Source organism: Thalassophryne amazonica, chromosome 2 (assembly GCF_902500255.1).
Source record: "Thalassophryne amazonica chromosome 2, fThaAma1.1, whole genome shotgun sequence".
Taxonomy (NCBI): domain Eukaryota; kingdom Metazoa; phylum Chordata; class Actinopteri; order Batrachoidiformes; family Batrachoididae; genus Thalassophryne; species Thalassophryne amazonica.
Window position 1 is genome coordinate 87,683,185 of NC_047104.1, and position 13,924 is coordinate 87,697,108.

At 37.6% G+C, this 13,924-nt stretch overlaps 1 protein-coding gene across 1 annotated transcript in view; it reads left to right on the forward strand.

The window, feature by feature from the left end:
* The window catches only part of spon1a (spondin 1a), a 374,574-nt gene that overhangs the window by 44,400 nt on the left and 316,250 nt on the right, over positions 1-13,924 (forward strand). The window lies entirely within an intron of this gene.

Below are 13,924 nucleotides of genomic sequence, written 5' to 3' on the forward strand. Positions count from 1 at the left end.
GTCGGAAATTACAGGATAAACTCCGCCTGCTTGCTTGGATTTTTTTTTTTTTTTTTTTATCTGGGTGGGGGAGTCAGCTTCACTGGGCTCAGGCGCCTTATATAGGCCAAAATAATTTTTTTTTTATGTGGATACAATGAATTATTTTACAAAAATATAATGAAAACCACACTCCTGGCACAAGCAACTGCTGAATTTGAAGCATCAAAAAAGCTGTAATTTCCAGCGGTACATGAATGCAGCGGTGGCAGCAGTGATCGTCTCCTGCGTGCACTTATTATTTTTTATTAAATATAACAATATGAGTGTAGGAATGACAATCTAGCCCTTCTGTACATGTGGCAACAGCAAGATGATTCAGATGATTATATAAGAGTTGTTCTGGAAGGCAGAATTCATGTTGTGCATCAGTGGCAGTTAGTGGAAATAACTGCACATAGGGAGTCAATGCGCGGCGTTCACACAGACTGATCAATTTACTGCTCTGATGATATATTCAATCATCTTTACACTTATTTTTATTCCCCCTTTTGACAGTTTTCTGTTATAAATCAATATATATGGCTTAGTAACATAATACAGTGATACAACCAGCATTTTTTTATTATTATTATTATTATTATTATTATTATTATTATTGGGAGCAAGACTGAGCAGGCAGCGTGTCGTCAGTCTCAACCAGACAGTGAGGATTCTGATGATGAAGAAGATGATCCCTCTGTTGTTCTGGATGAGTAACCATAACAGTTGGATCCATTGATGTGCGCACAGTGGGTCAGATCACGCACTTCTCTTTGCAGCTTCTCCAGGACTCAGTTGCTACAGAGCTCCGTCCCAGCGCAAAGTCCTGGAACACAGAGCAGGATGCAGATACACACACTGCTCCAGCAGTGGCTCCAGGCGAGTTTCGTTTAAAGCATCAAGATCAACGTTAGCTTCGGTTTAGTTTTGTTCCTCTTTCGTTCCTTTTGCACTCTTGATTTGCAGGCTGTTTGGTGATGGGAAACATGAAAAGCTCATTCATCCATCTTTTCTCGATGATTTGTGACTTTTTTCCTTTTTTCCCTTCGTTCAGGAATCGTCGTATGCCGTGTGACCAGGCCTTAAGTGTTCATAAAAAAATAAAGCCTCTGGTGCACCTTTTTGACCACAGCGGATGTGTTTACTTCCCATTTAAGATCCTCAGTGATCCAGGTGCCCAGAAATTTTAAACAAGAGAGTAAGAGACCCTCTCTACTACCTCACCTTTAATGGTTAAGGGGGAGGGATCATCCTCATGCTTCCTGAAGTCAACTATGATCTCTTTAGTTTTCTTGACTACTACTGACTAGGTCAGGGGTGTCCAAGTTTGGTCCTCGAGATCTACCTGCCTGTCACTCTTAATTGTCTCCCTGCTCCATCACACCTGAATACAATGAAAGGCTCATTAAAAGCCTGCTAATGAGCCTTTCAATGGATTCAGGGAGACAACTAAGAGTGTCAGGAAGGTAGATCTGGAGGACCGAACTTCAGCACCCCTGGACTAGGTTGATGTCACAGAGGGTATTCCCAGTGAAATGCAGCAATGGCATTTGTGCCACCCTGTACTTTGCTTTGTGAATAAATGAATGAATGAGTTTATTCAGTACACAATTCAACAACAAAAACAATAAACTCATAAAAAAGCAACTTTACAAAGGTCCTGCATTGCCAAAAGGGTGAGGGCAGAAGCAAAGCTTAAAAATACCCACCCCTTATACTAAAATATAAGAAATATATACACACAAAATTTCATAAATACATATCTACACAATCACACACACACACACACACACACACACATATATATATATATATATATATATATATATATGCCGATATATACACGTATACACGATGACAATACCAAAAAGAAAAAATGTGCAAAGTTAGTCAATGAACTCAAATTTACAAAATATAACCAGACAACACTGGCACACAACACACAAACCCGAAAGTAATAAATCAGTAGACCTAAGTCTCCAACTATAGCACGCAATTTTGTTATTCTTGTAATGTCTTTTAAAGCCTACTAACATACCAAGTACTTTAATGTTGTTGGGACAGTTGTTCCAGATGTTAACACCTTTGACAGATACACAATGACTTTTTGCAGTAGTTCGGATCCTTGATTTCTCAAACAATAAAATTACTCTCAAATTATAACTGGAGTTTAAACAGATCCTGGACATGTTGTGGCAGCAGTTTATTTTTAACTTTATACATAATTTCTATTGTAATGTAATCAACCAAGTCCCACAATTTTAGAATATATAAACAGACAAACAATGGATTTGTTGGCTCGCAATGTGATTTGTTACAAATAATTCTTACAGCTTTCTTTTGCAACAAAACTATTGGCTTAGTATTAGTTTTATATGTATTTTCCCATACCTCAATACAGTAGGTCATGTATGGAACGAGCAATGAGTGATGTAATATAGTTAATGAGTGTTGGGAAATTAAATCTTGTGCTTTATGCAGAATTGCAATGGCTTTTGACATTTTGGATTTAACAAAATTAATATACGTTTTCCAGCTCAGTTTATCGTCAATAAAAACACCAAGAAATTTTGTATCAGTTACAGTTTCAATTTCAATATCATTTAATAATAAATTTCTGCAGAAACTCCTGCACTTGTTTCCAAATATTATACACTTTGTCTTACCAAAGTGGAGCGATAATTTGTTTGAATCAAACCGTTGTTTAAACTTCTGTAGTTCCTTCTCCATCATGTCCAAGCTCTGTCCCAAGTGATCCATCGTATCATCAGCAGTGGTGGGCACACTTCCGATAATCCGATAACAGATAATTATCAAAGATAATGTTTTCATTATCGGATTATCTTTTTAGATAAATTTAAAAACCATCGGACTAATTATCTTCCAATGAATTACCGTCCGATAACTTTTAGACCGATAACGTACTAAACTAAGCTGAACAGTGAAAAACATTTTTAAAACTGTTAAAGCTGTTGAGACCTACCTGTTAAAAGTTTGCTAATAAGCATGTTGTTCTATCCTATGCAATCAGAAACCACTCTATCATCTGTAAGCAAAGGAGAACTGGTGACCAAAAAAAAAAGTAATTTCCTTTAACACCATACTAATATAATCGCAATGTCACCAAGTCATCCAGAGGCATACATGTTTAACTTATGGTTCAAATTTTAACCACTCATTTTAGACAAGTTATTTAAAATTATTGTCATGTCTGAAGTTTATAAAGTGAAAATATCAGATATATGTTTTCGTTTCAAAGTAATGTGCTAATTTTTAAGGTTTTGTGAGCACATGCTGTGCCAGGCAGCAATGCATTATGGGTAGCATAAGGTAATCTCAGACGTTCACGACAGGACAAATGCATTTCAGACACTCTGTTCAGGGTCCACAGATAACAGCATTAAACTCTAGTGCCTAAAACTCTCGTGAATATATTCTCTGGGTTTATAGACGTTAGTGTATTTGCGTTTGTTAAATTCCACGCATCTTAAATGTAGCAGACACAGATTATCTGGAATTTAGTTTGACATTTTTTCAAGGCCGCTACTGCCATCTACTGGCCAGGAGTGTTCATGGCAGTATTAAACGTCTGGGTACATGGCTGCTCTCATAGTGTTGGTATTGTCCATTGTCCAGGCGCTTTTTGTGTGCATATATGTTAACTTTGTATTCTAAAACTACGGTTAGAAGTAATTCCGACTCCTTATCGGCCCACACAAACGAGGTTGGCGCCATGTTTTTAGTTTTTGTGGAAGTGACGACAAGAGAATAAGGCTCCTGATTGGATAGAATTTTAATCAGTACCGCCACCCAAAGGTTTGGCAGACTAATTAAAACACATTTATATGGTTCGATGTGGATGGATTTTTTTTTAAACGACGTAGTGTGGATGAAGTTTTTTCCCCAAAGTGAAAGGGGAAGATATTTGGTTTTACAAATACCCGACAACGTGTGTACATGGCCTTATGTCTGTGAAAGGCACTATATAAATAAATTTACTTACTTACTTACTAATATTGAGTGCACGTTTTACAACATCATAAAAGTTTTAAAACATGCAATTGCGATGACACTTCCAGGGCTCCGTAAAAATGCCTGTTTTTACAAATAAAAATGGAATATTTTACAAAAGCACATTTATCTTTAAACCAACACACGACACACGTCACATTAACGTGTTGGTTTACATAATGGATTACTGAACCAATCACTGTTTAGCACTTTTACCCAGAATGCTTTGCGGTCTGTGTTTGTTACAAAACCTCAGAATTAGTGCCTTATTCAACATTAAAAGATATATGTTATATTTTAACTTTGTACAAATGACAGAATTGACATTAATGGAGTTATTCTATCAGTATTTTCCAAAAACCATAAGTTAGTATGACTTTATTTTTCAAGACCTCCGCCTGACCGGAGTGTTGAAATTAATAGAGAGCTGGTCTTATGGATGCTCTTGGTGTATCTCTGTGGTGGGAGCGCTGTTGTAAACAAGAGCTTCCATCAGTGGCAGACTATTGAAAGAAAAATGATTATGATTAGTCTTCTTCTTTGTCTTTCGTTTGTTCCCGTTAGGGGTCGCCATAGCAGATCAATCGTTTCCATCTCACCCTGTTCTCTGTATCTTCCTCTGTCACACCAACCACCTGCATGTTCTCTCTCAGCACCTCCATGAACCTCCTCTTTGGTCTCCCTCTTCTCCTCCTGCCTGGTAGCTCCATCCTCAGCATCCTTCTCCCTATATACCCTGGGTCCCTCCTCTGCACATGTCCAAACCATCTCAATCTCGCCTCTCTGACTTTGTCTCCAAACCGTCCCACCTGAGCTGTCCCTCTGATATGTTCATTCCTAATCTTGTCCATTCTTGTCACTCCCAAAGAGAATCTCAACATCTTCAGCTCTGCCACCTCCAGCTCTACCTCCTGTCTTTTTGTTAGTGCCACTGTCTCTAAACCATACAACATAGCTGGTCTCACTACTGTTTTGTAAACTTTCCCCTTCACTCTTGCTGATATTCTTCGGTCACAAATCACTCCTGCCACCTTTCTCCACCCACTCCACCCTGCCTGCACTCTCTTCTTCACCTCTCTACCACACTCTCCATTACTTTGAACAGTTGACCCCAAATATTTAAACTCATCTACTTTCACCACTTCTACTCCTTGTAACTGCACTATTCCACTGGGCTCCCTCTCATTCACACACATGTACTCAGTCTTGCTTCTACTGACTTTGATAAATTTCAAAATGATCATTTCAAAAATGATTATGATTAGTAAAGAGTTGATTTCGTGGGTGCTCTCAGGATTTGTCTGTGCTGCTTCCTGCAGGGGGCAGCATTGTCAAACATTCTTGCTTATTCTTTAAATCTTTTACCGCTTTTGATTCTTTCTAAAGCGATCGTGTTAAAAATCAATTTCAGCTCTTTAGTAACTGCAAATGTCCCATAGACAACACTGGAATGTATCGGTTATCGATTATCTGTAACTTCCGATACATTTTTAGGTGGTTTATCGGTTTATCGTTATCAAAGATAACTTTTCAGTTATCTTATTATCTGTTATCAAAGTTAATTTTTTGGTTATCTGTGCCCACCACTGATCATCAGCATACAAAATACAACTGACGGACTTGGAAACCAAACATATGTCATTAATATACAGAAGAAACAACAACAGCCCCAGAACTGAACCCTGGGGCACCCCAGAAGTAATTTTCATGAGTTCAGAATTTGTCCCACCAATATGTACACACTGATATCTGTTGTATAAATAGCTAACTATCCAATCATATGCCAATCCCCTGATACCATACCTCTGTAGTTTGTCCAATAGCACAGTGTGGTCTATAGTATCAAATGCTTTATGTAAATCAAAAAAACAAAAACAAAAAAAAAACAACAGTATATGGCTTATTTTCAATTGCATTTGTAATCTGTTCAACAAAATTACAGCCAGTAAAGTAGCGTGATTTTTTTTCTAAAACCATATTGCTGTTCACTAAGTATGTGATGTTTAGTTATGAAATCATATAACCTCTTTAAAAATACATTTTCCAAAATTTTGGAAAATTGTGGCAGGAGAGTGATTGGTCTTTAATTTGAGAAGATATGTTTGTCTCCAGATTTAAACAGCAATATCACTTTAGCCAAATTTCCCAGTCATTAGTGACAGGTTACAAATATACACTCAACAAAAATATAAACGCAGCACTTTTGGTTTTGCTCCCATTTTGTATGAGATGAACTCAAAGATCTAAAACTTTTTCCACATATACAATATCACCATTTCTCTCAAATATTGTTCACAAACCAGTCTGAATCTGTGATAGTGAGCACTTCTCCTTTGTTGAGATAATCCATCCCACCTCACAGGTGTGCCATACCAAGATGCTGATTAGACACCATGATTAGTGCACAGGTGTGCCTTAGACTGCCCACAATAAAAGGCCACTCTGAAAGGTGCAGTTTTATCACACAGCACAATGCCACAGATGTCGCAAGATTTGAGGGAGCGTGCAATTGGCATGCTGACAGCAGGAATGTCAACCAGAACTGTTGCTCGTGTATTGAATGTTCATTTCTCTACCATAAGCCGTCTCCAAAGGCGTTTCAGAGAATTTGGCAGTACATCCAACCAGCCTCACAACCGCAGACCACGTGTAACCACACCAGCCCAGGACCTCCACATCCAGCATGTTCACCTCCAAGATCGTCTGAGACCAGCCACTCGGACAGCTGCTGGAACAATCGGTTTGCATAACCAAAGAATTTCTGCACAAACTGTCAGAAACTGTCTCAGGGAAGCTCATCTGCATGCTCGTCGTCCTCATCGGGGTCTTGACCTGACTCCAGTTCGTCGTTGTAACCGATTTGAGTGGGCAAATGCTCACATTTGCTGCCGTTTGGCACGTTGGAGAGGTGTTCTCTTCACGGATGATGCGAAGGAGATGTGTTGCACTGCATGAGGCAAATGGTGGTCACACCAGATACTGACTGGTATCCCCCCCCAATAAAACAAAACTGCACCTTTCAGAGTGGCCTTTTATTGTGGGCAGTCTAAGGCACACCTGTGCACTAATCATGGTGTCTAATCAGCATCTTGGTATGGCACACCTGTGAGGTGGGATGGATTATCTCAGCAAAGGAGAAGTGCTCAATATCACAGATTTAGACTGGTTTGTGCACAGTATTTGAGGGAAATGGTGATATTGTGTATGTGGAAAACGTTTTAGATCGTTGAGTTAATCTCATACAAAATGGGAGCAAAACCAAAAGTGTTGCGTTTATATTTTTGTTGAGTATACATAAAGAGTTTAACAATACAATCAATAATATTTTTACTCAAAGACATATCAAAATTATCACTATCAATTGTTTTTTTCCCCTTGAGGTTATGAACAATGTCAATTATTTCATATTCATCAGTTTCTTTAATGAACATTGAATCCTGAATTTTATTGTTTTACAGTAATCCAAAGAACACAGTCCAGAACATACAATCGAATCAGTTAAATTTTTACCCATATTTACAAAGTAATCATTAACATGATCCGCTATAGCTTTATTTTCCTTAACAACTGTATGAGTACTTGTGTAAAAAAGGGCAGAATATTCTTTAACACCTTTTCTCTTATTTATGACTTCATTTAAAATCTTCCAAGTACCCTTAATATATTTTTTATTTTTTCCAATAAATCACTATAATACTGCCTTTTACAAGATTGCATAATGTTAGTTAGCTTATTTTTATATGTCTTATATCTTTTCTCAGCATCAAATGTTCTTAGTTTTAAGAATTGCTTGTACAGATTTTTCTTCTTTTTACATGCATTTTGCAGTCCCTTAGTAATCCAAGGTTTGTCAACATTTTGCTTATTTCCATTTGACACCAAAGGGCAATGTTTATCATATAAATTGGAGATAATAGAAATGAATGACATAGATCAATGTCCTCAATGTAAATGTCACTACAGTTTTGATCCTTTAAGTCCATTCTAAGATTTTCCAAAGTCTCCTCTGTTATTTTCCTCTTGAAATTTGTACTTTCAGTATGGTCAATTTTGTCAACTAAAGAATTCAAAACTACAGAAACCGGCAAATGATCACTGATATCACTAATAATAATACCCCCTCTAAATTCCCCACGGTAACATTTGTAAGTATATTGTCAATAAGTGTCACTGTGTTCGCAGTTATCCTAGATGGATGAGTAATTACTGGCTACATTCACAAACAAAACACAGAATATATAAATTCAGTTATATGTATTTGACAGTGAGGATTTAAGAAGTCAATGCTGAAGTCTTCACAAACAAATACAGACTTATTTTTCTTAACAGTATTGTACATCTCAATCAACTTTCCCACAAAAGTTTTTATGTTTGATCCTGGTGCTCTGTAAACACAACTTACAATTATATTTTTTGATTTTTCACATTTAATTTCCGCAGTGACACATTCCATGACATTTTCCAAAGAAAAACATGTTTTGAATGATTTCACAGTGATAAGCAGAATTAACATAAAGTGCCACACCACCACCCTGTTTGTTCATCCTATTTATTGGAAAGAAATCATAACCCACAAACTGGACAATGTCCATATGGTCCTCTTTTAACCACGTCTCAGAAATTGCGATAACTGAAAAATGTTTATTTGCACTATTTAAACAATCCTGAATTTTTGACAAGTTCATGGGAAGACTTCTGTTGTTAAAATGTATGATGGAGAATGTCCCATTTAACACAGTAAGTTTGCTAAATTGTTCCTCAGAAAAATAATTGCAATGATGAGTAATATTTTTAAGAAAAAAAAAAACAATCCAGATCTATATTATATTCAATATTATGAAATCTATGTTCAGTGTAATCAAAAAATTTTAAGTGGAACTCCTGTGCAGGAGTAAATTGATAAGAATCAGTTGTCATAAAAGTAAAAAAAATTGTAATCCACAAACCAAAATGCTGCTAAAGAAAGTCTAGCTGCTAGATGTGAGTGAATATATTTGTGATATAAGTTTTTGCAAAATGTGTAAGTAAGTCCCTTCGGCTGCTCCCTTGTTTGCACTCGGGGTCGCCACAGCAAATCCAAGGTGGATCTGCATGTTGAATTGGCACAGGTTTTACGCCGGATGCCCTTCCTGACCCAACTCCACATTACATGGAGAAATGTGACAGGGGTGGGATTTGAACCCGGAACCTTCTGAAGTGAAACCAAGCACATTAACCACTTGGCCACCACCCCTGCTTTTTGCAAAATGTGTCCCATAGTGAAAGAAAACAAACAAATCAACCACAAAAGAAATCACTACAAGTAAACGAAAAAGAACCAATAATAAGCATTGTCCTCCTTAGGAAGCAGTCACTTAAATTTGTCCAGATCCGAGAGCTCTCTTATTATCATAACTTTTGCTTCCTCCGGAGATCCATTTAATTTAATCCATACTTTACAGTTCCTGGTCCAAGTTGCTTGTATTTTTTTCTGTTTTTTAGAGCTCTGGCTTGCCTTGCAATATTTGCATTCTTCTTTGTCAAATGTCCATTTATGTACACCTCAGTTCCTTTCAGCTTTTTTGTTTGCCTTAACAATTCATTCTTAAGTTTCCAATTTGCAAACCGGATAACAATAACCGGTCCAGACTTATTATCCTTTTTTGGAATTGCCTGACAGTCTGCAACATCATTGTTGTTGATGTGGATGTCCTGAGATGAAAAAAAGTCAATGATCTGTTGCTCCAGGGAGTGAATTTCTCCCGGAGTGTCTTCATCCATGCTGGTACCACTGCTGAGAGCAGCAGCCCTGGCATATGATCGATATTTAATGTTCAATCCGGACACAATCACCTCATCCATCCTAATATACTGCTCCAACCCGTCCACATGGTTTTCCAAAATCTGTATTTTATTGGCTTTCTCCAGCAGCATTTTTCTGAGTTCTCTGACTTCCTTTAATAAACCAAGCTGTTCTGTTTGTTTTTTTTACCACTCCACTTAGTTCCTCAGACATGAAATTCAGAGACAGTTTAATTTCATCCAAATCTTCACCACTTACGATCTTTTTCAGCATGATGAGCGGTTATAAGAGAAAGCTTTACCTTACTCCACCGAGCCGCAACTGCACCGTCCCACAGTGAAAGGCCCGTCCCAATGTTTGGCCACCCCCAGTGGTGGCCAAACATTGGGACGGGTGTTATGGCACAAGAACTGCTATTATTTTCCTACCATTAAAATTCATGTGTTTGCTAATTTTGTGCCATTGTGATATGCCTGACACAAAATTGAAAGGAGTAGCAAAAATGTCTTTCATTCAAATAAGGCTGGCCTGTAGAAGTTATGAATCACTCTGAATCACTTTTCTTATTACTCAGGGAAAATATGAAGCAATTCCTGAATAACACAAGAAAATGAAAAACTTTACAGCTGATGGGTTTGTGCACACCTTCTGTATCTAAAAGTACCGAGGAGAAAATACACAATAGATTGTCTATTTTCATTGAGAAAATTTGTTGTTTACCCAAATGATGCCACACTCATGCACATCTAATTATTATGCACATAATTTTGCTATAAAATTAAATGACATTAACGTATCACATGACATGGTATGACCTTCAGATTTTTCATTAATATAAATCCAACTTCAAATTCCACACAGTCAACCATTGATGTGCATTCATGTTCCAGCAGCACCACATTCAAAAATTTTAAGAAGACAATGTGGTGTCGCCAATTTGTGAACCGTTTTGGTCCCACCATACTGTAATTTGCACAGTTATTTGTGAGCAAATAAGACAAAAAGAAATTGTAAAAAATTTAATATATTTTGCATTTGTGAGCAATGCAGTGGTTATATTTAGTCACCACATCATCTTGACCCAGTATTTTGCATTTAGTGCTGCAATATGTACATGCACAACAGGTAGCTCAGTGGGCTAAGAGTTGGGCTACCATTATGTACAGCTTATGGGTTTGATTACTGTGTGACTACTGTTTGAGTCCTGTGTGTGTGGATGTTTGTTTTTCATTGTCCTCCTGTCTCGGTGTATGCGTCCAGGTGTGTTGTCTGCGAATGTGTGGGTCTGTTTCCCAATGGGGAATGTACTCTGCACTTGATGTGTCTGTGTGTATGTGTGTGTGTGTGTGTGTGTGTGAGGGGGGCTCATCCTATGGTCTTGTTGGGTTTGTCTTGGTGGTCTCCCTTTGTGTGTGTGTTTTCTTTCTGTCTCCTGACCTTGTGGGTGCTTGCACTCCTGGGCCACTCCCCCATATCCATGTGATCTGTTGTCTGTGTTTTTGTCTGTCAGTCAGCTGTGTGGGTGGTTCCCTGGGTCATATGAGAGCTGTCTTTCCGTCCGGTTCCACTACGTTGTCCACTCCCCGTGTGTTGTCACCCATGTGGTTTTGCCTTTATTTTGCCCCCGTGCTACTCCATGTCTATGTTAGATTTCAGTTCTGCATTGTGATGTTTTCTGTTACATTATCTGTTCCATGTTAGTTCCTAGTCCACAGCCGTGCTCAGTTGCTGGAGAGATGCTTGGCAGCTGGGCACGGCGTTTTGACAGCTATTCAATGCGAGGGCCCTACCCCTTGTGGACTTATTTTTGTCTTACCTCTGTGTTTCATGTCTTTTTGTTTCTCAGAACATTAATTGTACTTCTGTTGTCCACCTGTGTCATTTTGTTGGTTCATGTTTCATGATCAGATTTTATTCTTCCACTCGGGTGTCCATTTTTTTTCTTATCATTGTGCTCTTATTGATTTTCTCCCACGTGCCCCGCTGTTTTGTTTGTCATTTCTACACCTGTTAGTAATCTGTTTAGTTGGTTATATAACTTACGTCTTTGGGTATGTTTGTTGCCAGTTGTTTATTTCCAGTCTTGTCAGTGTTGTAGTTGCAGCCAGTCATGAGGAATTGTCCATTAATCTCTTTTGGACTGTTGCTTTTGTAACCCGGCTGGGAAAGAAAAAAAAAATTAATTTATCTAATAATTTCTCTTGCATTGACGTGATGTCGTCACTTTTCCACACCTTACGGTCACGTGATGTAGGGCGGCTAATTGGTATGGCATATTACCCGGAAGTGATTTGCTGCCGGTAGATGCGAGGGATGAGCTGGAGGGAAGGTCGCTGTAGGTATGTCAGTGTTGATAATTTGCTGAGTTCGCTGAATTAAGTCTTTGTACTAACCGTATTTATTGTCGGGAAATAGGAGTTGTCTACCGGGGCGGTACCACCTCAAAAGGAGCAGGCAAAGTTGTTAAACTGCGGAATTGGTAAGTGCGCTAACGTTAGCTTAGCGGTGCATGTATTCCCTATGGATGCATACTTAGCTTCGTGGCCCATTCATTCCTTGTGGAGTAGCACTTAGCATTGTGTGTTGGTGCCTGGTTCTCAAGTATATACCATGAAATGTGACTGTGTTCATATGATATATTTAATTAGTTATTTTTTTGGTTGTGTTGTTTATTTTTATATGTATTTGAAGGCATTTGTCAAGCCCAATTTTTAATATGGGTTGCCTATTTAATACATTGTGAGAAGCACGATGCACTTTGATTTTTTTATTGAAATATCCCACACTGTTACTTATGAGAATATTTTTGATGTAGTGAGAAGATTATCTTTGATATATTGAGATTATTTTGATATTATTGGTGAATATTGTGACCTAACAAATATTTATAAAGAGATTTATTTTTCTTTGAATAATAGTATTGTACAATATTTGACACCTTTGAATGCAATGTTTATTATGTGACTTGTATTAGAATTTTGTAGATTTGTGCACATGGATTTATACTAGTCCTGTTTCATGTATAGGCCAGGTACGGATGGCGAGCTAAGGAAATGGCCCCCTGCTCTCAAGTAAAAAGGGAGCTTGAAGTTTGAAGCCCAATTCAACCAGAACTCAGCCGCTGACCCTTTTCCTGTGCTGGTTGGGCCGGTAGGAGGCTTTGCAGCTGCCTTTTCCCTTTATATATTGTCCCCCTGCAACTCACTGCTCACGGCTCACACATAAACTCAAATCACTTTTTTGCACCTGTGGACTTTTTGGATTTTGCTCAGTTCTTGGAGCCGTTGAACTGGAAGGGTTGTATACAGTGGACCGTTGTTGCAAGGCCCTACGGACACTAGAGTTCAAAAGGGTATGAACTGAACCGTTGGGGTAAACCCAGATGAATTGTGGAACATTAGCTTTTATGGTTCATATTTTCGGTTTTGAATGGCCATGCATGGTTGATATTGTCTATTGTTTTTTATGTTGTTTGTTTTTTTTCTCCCTCTTTTTTTGGAACAAAATATATGGTACCAACATAAAACCAAAACCTAATTCTGGTGTCAGTTTGTTACTCCGCTCCTAGAGACAAATTAGAACTTCTGAGTTTGGTCTGTTAATCATTTTAGTCCCATAGTACTGGTTACACTTTTGTTGTGTTATTTTTTTCACTCTGTCTGTCAGGGATTTGGCTTTTTTGCATTTTGAAGTGTTTTTGTCACCTTCACTTTAGATACTAAATGTATTTTTGGGATTTTGGAGTCGCTGTTGTATCTCTGCCACCTTTGCAATCAGAATCAGAATGACTTTTATTGTCATTATACATTGGTACAATGAGATTAGGACCATCCAGTTGCAGTGCAATAAAATAGAATAAAAATAAAATAAATTAGTGCAAAAAAAAAAGATAAAATAGTGCAAGAATATATATCAAAAACAAGATATAGAGAAAAATTCAACAATGTAAGGAATATATATATATATATATATATATATATATATATATATATATATATATATATATATATATATATATATATATATATATATATATATATATATACAGTTGACACTAATGCATCATCCATCATTAAACACCTTTGTTTTTGCCCTTACCTCTAGTGTCTT